We start from the raw sequence: 10,851 nt of genomic DNA, 5'->3' as shown, positions 1-10,851 counted from the left end.
TAATGAACCTTTGATTTTGATTCTAAGGGGCAATATTATGTTGCCAAATTAAAGGCCGTCATCGTAAAAGGTGAGCCCAGTTTCTAACTTTCTTTTTAATTGGTATAGGGGTTTGAAATATCGAGTGCCAGATTTTGCGCATTTCAAAGCTCGCTGAGTTGGTTTACCCGCATTGAAAATGCATAAAACTTTCGGTCACTTTTTTTATGCATCAAACACGGACACCGTTTGTGTATTTTGTGATGTAGAAAAAGTTTCTTTGAATTCGGCGACGATACGACGCGCAGCGACGCGTTTATGAATATCCGAAGCGGACAAGGCAATTCATTGAGCTTGCAAGTGTGTATGTTCAGTATTTCGAACCACATTAACGATTACGAAAATTTAAAAGCTAAGGTTATCTTTTTTTACTGACGGCCTTCATTTTCGCGATACAGACTTACGCCCCAAAATCAAAATTATGAAAGCTGATTAGTTAAATATAATTAATCATTTTTCAGATTATTGAGCTCTATTACGCACATAATGCCCGTCTTGCTGTACGGTCCACCTTCACTGACCAAACCGACATCTCTCGCACTTTGTAAAATAAAAATCTGTAAACGTTAAAAAATGTCATCCAATACATATCTCGAAGTGCTGCTTTAAATTGAAAAACCACTCGGTTTTATGCTGCTCTAAAGCTCCTGATAATCATATAGCATAGGTAACACAAGTAACACAATTACCACATAGAAATTGCGCAGGAAATTTTATTGGGGTACATTTAATGCTCTTGTGGTTCTATAGTTCTGTATGCTTCTTATCGTCGATGCTTTTCTTTCTCGCTCCTTATTTCGCTGAGTTTAGTGCCCACGGCCAGCAACAGCAGCTTTCCGGAGAGCTCCCGCCCCTTTTTGGTCGGCAGGGCCGTTGTGTAGGCTGCGTGGGAGATAATTTAGAGCGATCATGATATAAATCTGCGCAGAACTTGTGCACATGGCCACAGTAGCATAAGTTGAAGAATTATGCACTGAATCCGAGACACCCTACCGTAAAATCCATTGTGGGATATTAAAGGTGCCCTGCGACGTACATAAAGCATGGGTTCTTTAATCTTTGTATGCAGAGTAAGGGACATTGTGAGTCCTGAACGCGCAATGAGATCACCGAAATCATAATATTTGATATTTTAATCTTCGCTAGAAATGCTTGTTTCGAGCCGATGGTGTCGCAACGCGGCGGCCATTTGCGGCAGCGGAAATGAGGTGGCATCTAGATAGAGCGCTGCCTTTCTCATTGATTGGGCGTCCAGTTTGCATATTGTTCCTTCATACTTGTGAAATGAATCCAAAATATTATGTCTCTGAGTACTGAAAGCTTTTTCGCATGCCACAAAAACTGGAAAGAAGCAGGGAAAGCGAACGAAAACTAACAAGAATGCAGCTAGGGGCGACACTTTCCATTCCGCTTCAAACCTTCATGGCGGCCAGCGCTGTTCAAAAAACGTTGGCTCAGACCAGAAAGCGCGCGCGTCGAGACCGGCCGTGACCATACCAAGACGGCAGCGAAAAAAAAAGCCAGTCGATACACCTTGCCCAAAATGTGAAGAGAAAGGCGGGACAGGAGACGGGATTCGAGTTTGGGGGGGAGGGGGGCTACCGCTGACAGCCTTAGAGTCCGACTAAAAAAGAAACTTCGGGAAGTTTCCTTTGTCGTTAGTCCCCCCTGCCCTTAGTACGGTGTCGCGTACACGGGGGGAAGACGCCGTCAAAATGCGCGGCTGTCTACAGCCCCGACAAAGCAACAACTGCATGCACGCTTCCGCTGCGTGGGCGCTAGGCGCGGTTCTGATTTGTAGCGCCCAATCTCGGTACTGGGTGAGTGAAATGGGAGAGGGAAATGCGTTTTCGTCTCAGCTTTTCATTTCGAATTTTTAGAGTGGAATAACTTTCGCTTGCATGCTCCGATTTCAATAATTCTTTTTGCTCTGGTCTCTGGAACGCATGATGAATCTATTTAATAATATTATTTTTATTTATTTTATATTATTTATATTATTTTAATTAATAATTTAATATATCATCGCGATGCCCCTTTAAAAGCTTAGCCTCATGCTTTTTTTTGGGGGCTTTAACATTAAAGTTTCCTGGCACAACCGCGAACGGAAACAGGTATACGCCAATTGTTTCTGAAACACGTTCGTTCGCACTAACCACCCGAAATAAAACGCGTACCAGCTCTTCATTCCACTGCTCCTGCTTAGCTGTAGAGCGCAAGCCTTGTGGCAAATGTAAAGGGGCCATTGTAGCCTAATTGGATACGCAGAACGCAGCAATGCTGATCCCGTGTTAAAATAGAATTAGCACTATTACTTACGACAATGATACGTGCATATGACAGAATCCATGACAGGTTGTGGTCTACGTCTCGTTACTTAGAAAATACATCCCTAACTAGCCCCGCAATGTGCTTAGCGAGGTTAGTCTATATTTTTTGCGTTACACAATTCATATCATGCACTTGAACTACCGCTGGCAGGAACGCAACTCGGTGGCGGTAAAAATTTAGCTACTGAAAAATGAGAGATTACTCTCCGACTGCACATAGAAATAAATCATGCATTATGATAGCATTTAGCTTAATTTATAGCCCTATCATCGAAAACTGCCGACGGCATTGACAAAGGTAACCAACAAAGCAATACGGGAAAAACAGTAAATGGTTGTTCACGCTTACCTGAAATATTGATGATTGCAGGTTCACAGAAACCTTGGTATTTCCCGCTCACTTGCACCCTGGATCCTTCCGATGGCTCATCATCCCATGCATGCTTGGCGCAGGTCATTTTCACGACGCCAAAAGTGTCTTCTTCCTCAAAACGCACAAGTGTGGCGCTGTACCATGATTTCAAAGGAAAAACAAGTGGATGCAACAACGGGTATAACCGGAAATTGCTCGCCCGGCACGAAAGTGCGTAGCACACTGCAGAGTCCGGCTTCTAGCTCTGTGCAACAGACGACAGTCAAGGGTGGCGCCACCAATGCCTTCCTTAGCAGATATCTGTGCATATCTGTGCATGTCAGATATCGGCAGGCACCTGCGCACGGGCGCTCGCGCGCGCGTCAGAAGCGGGGTCCGGTTTACAACAATGGGAGGACCGCGGGGGCTGTCGGGGACTCTTTTTCTTCATGGCTTGAAGCTCTCCTCCCCTAAATTTTCTTGGAATCCTTGCAGCTCCCCAACCATCTCTTGTTCACGGCTTGACATTTTTTTCAGTCGGCTCCCGAGGGAGAGCGAGCCAGCACCAGGAGCATGGAGGTTCATGCCACTTTTCGACGCCCGTCGCGGTGCGTGCTGGGCGCGCAGGCGCTTCGCGTGTATGCCTTGGAAGTGTCCATCGAGATGGGGCTTTATATCGCGTGTATCTTTATCAAAATAAATATAACTAACGATACCCCTGCTGCGTCGTGTTTTCGGATCACTCTGGAGGACGTATTATGTAAACTGAACCGAATAAATATTTCGTCCTATCTACATAAACCAAAGAGTGGCTTGATTGAAACCTGTTATATTCGAAGTGATTGTTAAAGCGAATTTCGAAAATCGCTAGCTCTCTGCTCCTTGTGCTGGACACTGCGCAATGAATTCGACCATACATCACGTCAGATACATCACAAAGGTCCCAATCGCCTTTCCTAGAGATTGATACGATGCGCAGCTTGACGTTTGCATTCGCTCGCAGATTTAGCATCTGCTTGTTCCGCAGATTCGGCACCCCATGCGTGAGCGGTCTTCTCTTCTTGAATGCCTATACTAGCTGCCCGTTGTGGCACATAATCACGTCATTTTACATGTTTGTTGCTTTAGGACAGGGTAGATTACGGGAAAGTTTCAGCTGGTTATCAAAGGTAACGGCGCGCCTTCTCTATCAAATATGTAGCTAGTCAAACGGCAATTTCCGTTTTGGACAAATAGGTTTCATGTGTTTTTTGCACACATAAATGATGTTGTGAAGGTGCGGTTTCACAATTTATATTAAGAAATGATTAGCGGTACACCACAGCGGTTTCTGTATGCAAGTTATTCGGCCAAGCGGCCGTATAGTGTGGTGGAATTATCACCGTTAATTTCCTAACAAACCTCTTAAAATTCTAATTACTTGTTGAGGCTTAAGTGCTTGTTTTTGTGAAAACACAGGCAGTCATTGTGTTAGTGCGTTATCTTTGCCTGAATTTTTCAAAAAACGACGGCGTTCTGAGGTATCTTCAATGTCCGGTTAAATCGACGTGATTACGACCTGACTAGAGTGACCAAGGGCGCCAAACTTTTCCCTGGTGTGATGACCAGGTGCACCTCGTGATGTTTCTTCGATTTCTCTTGCCTAGAATGAAACAAAACACTTTTCAGCTTCTTCTAGTGCTCGTCGTCATGAACACACAAAAATCAGCAACAAATGCCTTCTACCAGGGAACAGCAGTTAGCATACTTCATTGGAAAAATTAGATCGCTGGTATATACTGTTTTGCATGCATTATTGCACGGATTGGGTCGGAATTTTTTTTTTTTTGAGGGGGGGGGATTTGTGTGCGCTGTACTCCATTGCAGCACACAACAACATGTTGTAGTTCTTTAAAGAGAAGCAGAAGGCTGCAACGGCTATAAGAACCGAATTGCCTGATCTGAGGGTCGCTTTTCACTCCAAAGTTGAGGACGGGGATCGCCATCATCGTCATCCGTGATCAATTTTACAAGACAAAGAACCCTCCCATCGACCACCGATTAGCTGCTGTTGAATTCAGTGGGGCAGGGTGAGGCTACCCTTGTTTTTTTTCACATCTGCTCATCAGACATTCCATAAGCCTTGACTGTGACTCGCTGCCCTTGGAGTCCACTCTGCCACTCTAAACGCCGACCTTTGTTCGGCTCGTTACTTGGCCACCCTAAGCTCATTTTTCCGCATTTTGTTAGTGCTAAGATATGGATGACACCAGTTTGTTCAGTAATACTCTAATCGCTCCCCTTGACGTTATCGCTAGTATTTTCCTTGCCATGCCCAATGCGTGCTACACGGCTGCTTGAAATCCCGTCGAACCGATCGCCACTCGAGTCGACAGAGCTTTGCGGAAAATGGGAAAAAGATATCTTAGCGGAAAGTTGAGCACTCAGAGGCTCTTCGGTGTCCGGCCGACATTCGACGGTTTCAAATGCTTACGAAATGCGAACAGAGACCGCCCCTGTCATTGGCGGTGGCCGTTATCTTGCCTCAGAGCCGCGTCCCGCAACTGCTTCGGCCCTCTTGATTTCGACATCTGCTGCTGACTTGTTTCTTCTCCTCTTTGTTTAGCACACTCCTTGCGTTGTCGCTAATTTAGTGCTTCAAGTTAATGACTCGTCATTCAGCATTTACAGGGTGTGCGTGAAATTTCAGCGGGAATACACAAATGTCGACTGCACTGCAGTACCACCGTTGCCTGTGATCGTTTGTATGGCATAAAAGGCAAGCTATGTTAAATATTCTCTTTCTGATGCGCGGATTGTAACTATACTTGTTTACACAGCATGATCACTGCAAGAAGACCGGATGATTGCGACGAAACACTTGATAGCCGGAGAACTGGCGCTTCTCGGTCGTGGCAGATCCGCTTTCTTCCATACCACAAATACTCGGTGCTGAACTGCTTTATCCAGAAGCATGTTCGACGATTGATCGCATCAACGAAAAGGATCTCATTTGTTATCCACGAGCGGCGCCAGTGGTCGACTGTTGACGGCTCCCTAAAGCAATGCTCGGCATGCCGGGTGACACCGGCGCTTCCCGCTCGTTCTATTCGTCCTGCGATATCAGCAATCCTCCGCTAAGGGTTACAGTTTCCAAAACTTCACTTGTGAAAATTTGCATTCGCCAAAACTTGTGTATTCACACTCCACAAAAGCCGAGACCACATACGCGAACGATGCGGGCTAGCGCTTATTCGTCGAAAGCAAGGGTCTCATCGAAGCAGCTCATGACGGCGCTGGAGAGCTCGGAAAGCGCCGTGATATGTTCTGGTTGCGTGCACAATGGACTTCAATTCAAGACACAAAAGCTACCTTTCTCTGATTTAGTATTTTTTGCGGTAATATGGGGAGTCATCATACTAAGAAGCAAACATAATGAGCGTGAGCGTCAGGTTCATTATAAGTAGGATCGGATGTACAATCCAGCCGGAATGAAACGCGAACACGCATATCGCCTTCTTTTTCTACATTGCAGAGAGGTGTTCACTTGCAGCCAGTTTAAAAATATATACTTCGGTAGACCCTTCACCCAGACACAGGAATCAGGCTAGTTCTGCACGACAGCTAAAGTAGAGAGGCAAAATATTTTGTTTTGTTCCCATGCGCTGTTCGCTTGCCTTGCTGTAGACGGAACAAAGTGGGCTTAACTGTTAACATGTGACCAGTAAATAATTTACATTGGATTTTTTTTTTCACATGGTGTTTCGAATAGGGTTTTAATAGCCGAACGACAGCTGTGGTGTCGAAGTTAGGTATAGGCTCCATGCGCTGCAGTTTGGCGAGCACGAGTGACGTCATCTGGGTAACAGGGAAGAGGGAGGGGGAGGGGGGGGAGGTGGACGTCGCTCTCTCGTTCAGTTTGCAGTCAGCTAGGAGAGCGCCAAGATATTCCTTCCGAAAGCGAAAACAAACTTCGCTAATTATGGGTGGCTCAACCTGCTGCTGTGTTTATATATCGAAGATAAAATTTCATCTCTTTCTATGGAGACAGAGTCTATTTTGGAACTAAATTCATGAGAGCAAAATGGGAACGGATTTACATAGTCTGGGGTGTTTTCAATGAGCCATCACTGGTAGGAGTCCTAGGAGTTGCTTTGTTTCTTTGTGTAAAGAGAAGGTTTTTTGGGGCGTTCTTGGAGCGGGCATGTGTAGTTTCAGACTACGGTTTTTTATACATCTGTGTGGTTCAGCGGGTTAGGGCAGTTTTTTTTACATGCGTGCGTGCGCGTTGTGGGTACGATGTCGTTTTTCTGTGTGTGCTTACGTAGTTTTTCACGATGTTTCGCTTATAAGTTTTTCTGTATTGATTTTTATCACGTTGCATAGAGCGGTTTAAAATTCTTATATTGATATTGGTGAATTCCCGCCATGTAAAACCTTTTTCTGGATCAATAGAAAGAAAACTAGAAAGTGCATTACATTTTGTAAAGTAATTTATTGCATGTCCTATCGCTAAACCCTTCCTGAAGTTTACCATCACAATGCGATACACCACGGCAAAATTCCTTTGCTGTCCCTAATTGCTGTCCCCTAAGCCCTGAGTAAATACCTAACACAAAAGTCCTGTAACATACTCAGCAAGAAATGCTTAGACTTTTTGTTTCCTTACACCCATGCTTCTCTGAGCGGGATACATCTACATAAAGCAAAGCAGTGTTCATCCTGAAGACATCCAGTATATAGCACTACCATTGTCTGTGTATAGTAACGATGCTTTTTTCGCAATTCCAGCCGACCATGTTAGGTATGCGGTTGATTTCATTATATGAGTCAATTAGACACCTGTTCTTCAAACTGTAAGGGCACTTAAAGGAGTATGGACACCTAACTTTTGGATGCGTGTTTTCTTCTTTGCATGCATGAGGCATTATTATACATGGAGTACCACGTGGTGTTCCTACAACTGCTAAATAATTTGTTATCGATTTTTTCTCTTGCTGTTTAAATTTCAATAACTTAACTATGAGTGGGACGTCAATGAGTGAGGCACGAAAAACTGCAATATAATCCCTGCGTCCTCGTTTTAATTCACTACAATGCTAAAGCAAGTCAACCAGCTTCGCTATCCGGACTTGTAATGTATCCGGAATGTAAAACAGCGATTATATTGCACTTTTTTTATGCCTGCTGGTCATTTCCGAAATTCTGTGTGGGCACGTCGCCGGCGGAGCGCATGGAGTCAGCAACGCCTCGACTGGTACCCGCGTGCTGCTCGCGCTGCTGACACTCTTTCTTTCATTGTGAACACGTGCCTTCCTGCTCGTGGGTGCACAAAAGAGGGGTTGCCGCTCGTTGTGAGTCATGACTGGAATGCCGCTACGTTGAGAGAGTGGAGAAACGTATTGTTGTCTCGGGTGCTGCCAAAACAGTTCTCACAACATCAACGGCCAAGAGCAGCCCGTGCAACTCTATAGATTTCCTGGACATATGTCCCACATTCCTGGAAAAAAAATTCAATATTCAAAATTTGTCACCACCTGCCAAGGAAATTTTGGAGGTAATGGTGAATCTTATCGATGTGTAGCAAAATCTTGCAGAACTTTTCCATCGCTCGCATCGAGCGATAACAAAAACATTAATAGCAAGACAAAAAAAAACAATGCAATTATGTCGACGGGAAGTTGGTGTAGTGAAATCTTCCATTCTATTTTCCATTCTAGTGCATTCTATTTGCTTCCTTTAAATATGTGCTTTGCATTTTGAATAAAATCAGTAACCTGTCTTGTGTGTTTCGCGCAACTGCCATGTCTGATGAAATCTTCGAGTGTACAAAAAAAAAAAATACGTTCATGCACTTTTTCCCATTCAAGAATAGGTTTTCCCCGGAATTGCTGTCTGTGAAATGATTGAGAACGAGAGACGGCAAGCCTGGATAACTTCTTTGCGCAAGCTGAAGTAGGCGGTTTTCTCTTGCTAAATTGGTTTGGTATGTTGCGCGTGTATATTATTTCTGACGAACTTTCATTGTAATTTACTAAGCATGCAGTGTTTAGTCGTAGAGCTCGCGCTAACGAAACTATTTTTTTTTTGCCATTAAAGCCCTCCGCCGGTAAGGTAATGCAAACAAATATTTTGGAGGCTGACATCAACAGCTGCGTTAGGCAGACGCGTGTGAGGCAAGGTCAATGATCGCCTCATTGTTCCTTTGTGTGACGCCCGGCTCAATTTCCGAAGTTATTTTGCTAGATGTAAAAAATGTCTCAAAGTAAAAGTAGTAAAGATATTAGCTTGCACATGAGTGAGCATTTGAATATAAGAGATGGCTTTGCAAATAAATTGTTTTGGGAATGCACGTGCGCTGCAATCGGCATTAAATTTAATGTACCTACCACTGCGTAGTGATCGACCAAACTATAGCATTTTTTCGGTTAGCCGTAAGCGAGCAGCTGGTAAGCGCATTTCGCGCGTATTTTCGTTTTTCTTTTCAGCCTCGAATATTTTCATTTTACGTCCAAATAAACACATACTCGTTATTATTCAGCGAAAAACGTAAAGAAATTCCAACTATTTGGCAAAAAAAGTTGCTCAGCTACCCAAAAAAAATTAAGTATTTTGCGAAAATGTCCCGGCCACAAAAAAAAGGTATTAGGCTCGAATTACACGTCTTAAATGAACTTGCCAATTACTTGCGACACACATTTCGCCGCAACGGTAACGGCGGTTTCGTCAGCAATCTGCTCCACGAAGTGGACCTGATGCACTGTCAGTTCTCTCTTTTTTTTTTTCAGGTTCGGCGCAGAAAAAAAAATCGCTGACCACTCTTTCTTGGAACCTGCACCTAAGAGGGTACTGTCGCGATAGAAAGAAATGCGAACAGCGCGGCGCCTAATTCGAACGCAAGTACGCTACAGACATGAATTCCAATTTCGCAGTGCGTAGGCAACATGCTGTTCACATTATTTTCTATCGCCCTTGTACATTTTCCTAATCCTCTTAATCTCGTCAGCGTTCTAGCACGAAGGAAAAAGCAAGCGTCAGCGCAAACAGATTTCCAGCTAGTCCAACACGTGCAAAGTATGTGCGGAACTGTTTTTTTTCAAGAGAAAGCGTGTTACGCGCAACTTCTCAATGGGAGGGGTGACAGGTCTGTCCGGTCAATTGTGGGGAGTCGCGGGAGACGGTGCTATGGTGCTTTTCACTCGCGCTTGCAACGCCCCTCTGCAAAGCTCTGGTTCCCTCGGTACCCTCGGCGTGCCTTTCGGAGCGAAAGAAAGGGGGAAAGTGACACGGACCTGGACTACCCACCCTCCAGCTACCTTCTGAGCACCGCCGAAGGCGGCAATGTGTCGCTTTTCTGCTATTCTGGGCGGGTCTCGAAGGTCTGCTTTTTCACCGCCTCAGCAACGCCATCTCTCGCTCAGTAGGGTAAGGAACATTTTGCCGTGAGTGGTGGCTGACCGTGGACACAGCGGCGACTCATTTATTACGCAAATAAGGGATGTCTTGCGTTCCCGTGACGGTCGGTCTCAGAACTGGCATCTGAATATCGGCCGGCAGGGGAGGTTGGATTATCAAGGGAAGAAAAAGTTGAGGCGAAAAGAAACAGACCAACGCGCATAGTATCAAGAACTATTTGCAGAAGATTTTTTACAAACTGTTCAGCTTGGCACAACAGTCGGAGTAGAATGGCGAGCTTGGTCAGTACACCACGGAGACTCGGTGGCGCGGAAAAGGCGATAGGTAAAAGATTTGCGTGTAGGTGTGGAGTTTTTCTCGTCTGCATTGTAAACGTTTTGCTGGCACCTCTAGATAGATGAATTTACAAACATTTTGTATTTTTTCTCTGATAATTATACTAGAGCGTTTTAATCTTCATCCCTGTGCCGCAAGGAGCGATGTGTTATTTACGCTCCTGGACAAGAAATGGCTGTATGCTGCAGCGGTTTTGCAAACGTTTGTTGTACGGCATTACCGCAAACAATTAATGCAGATTTCCCAGTCCTTCAGAACGACATAGTTTTGGGGAACAGCGCCCAAAGAAGGAACGTACACAGCACCACCGGCTTGATGGTTTGAGTATTCATCACGTTTGCGAAGGGGCTGAGTTCGATCCCCAAGCGGTTGTTGTACGTTCGGGACTCTATAATCTAT

At 44.8% G+C, this 10,851-nt stretch overlaps 1 long non-coding RNA gene across 1 annotated transcript; it reads right to left on the bottom strand.

Moving 5' to 3' along the window:
* Nucleotides 1-683: 683 nt before the first annotated feature.
* On the bottom strand, nt 684-2,836 carry LOC149327944 (uncharacterized). Its single transcript, XR_016286228.1, has 2 exons — nt 2,719-2,836; nt 684-921 (listed from the first exon to the last, which is right to left on the bottom strand). It is a non-coding gene; the product is annotated as an uncharacterized LOC149327944 (long non-coding RNA).
* Between the last annotated feature and the right edge of the window lie 8,015 nt (nt 2,837-10,851).

Source organism: Amblyomma mixtum, chromosome 10, assembly GCF_055824585.1.
Source record: "Amblyomma mixtum isolate Tamu chromosome 10, ASM5582458v1, whole genome shotgun sequence".
Taxonomy (NCBI): Eukaryota; Metazoa; Arthropoda; class Arachnida; order Ixodida; family Ixodidae; genus Amblyomma; species Amblyomma mixtum.
The sequence above is the reverse complement of the archived record's forward strand: the minus strand, read 5'-3'. Positions and strand labels throughout refer to the sequence as shown.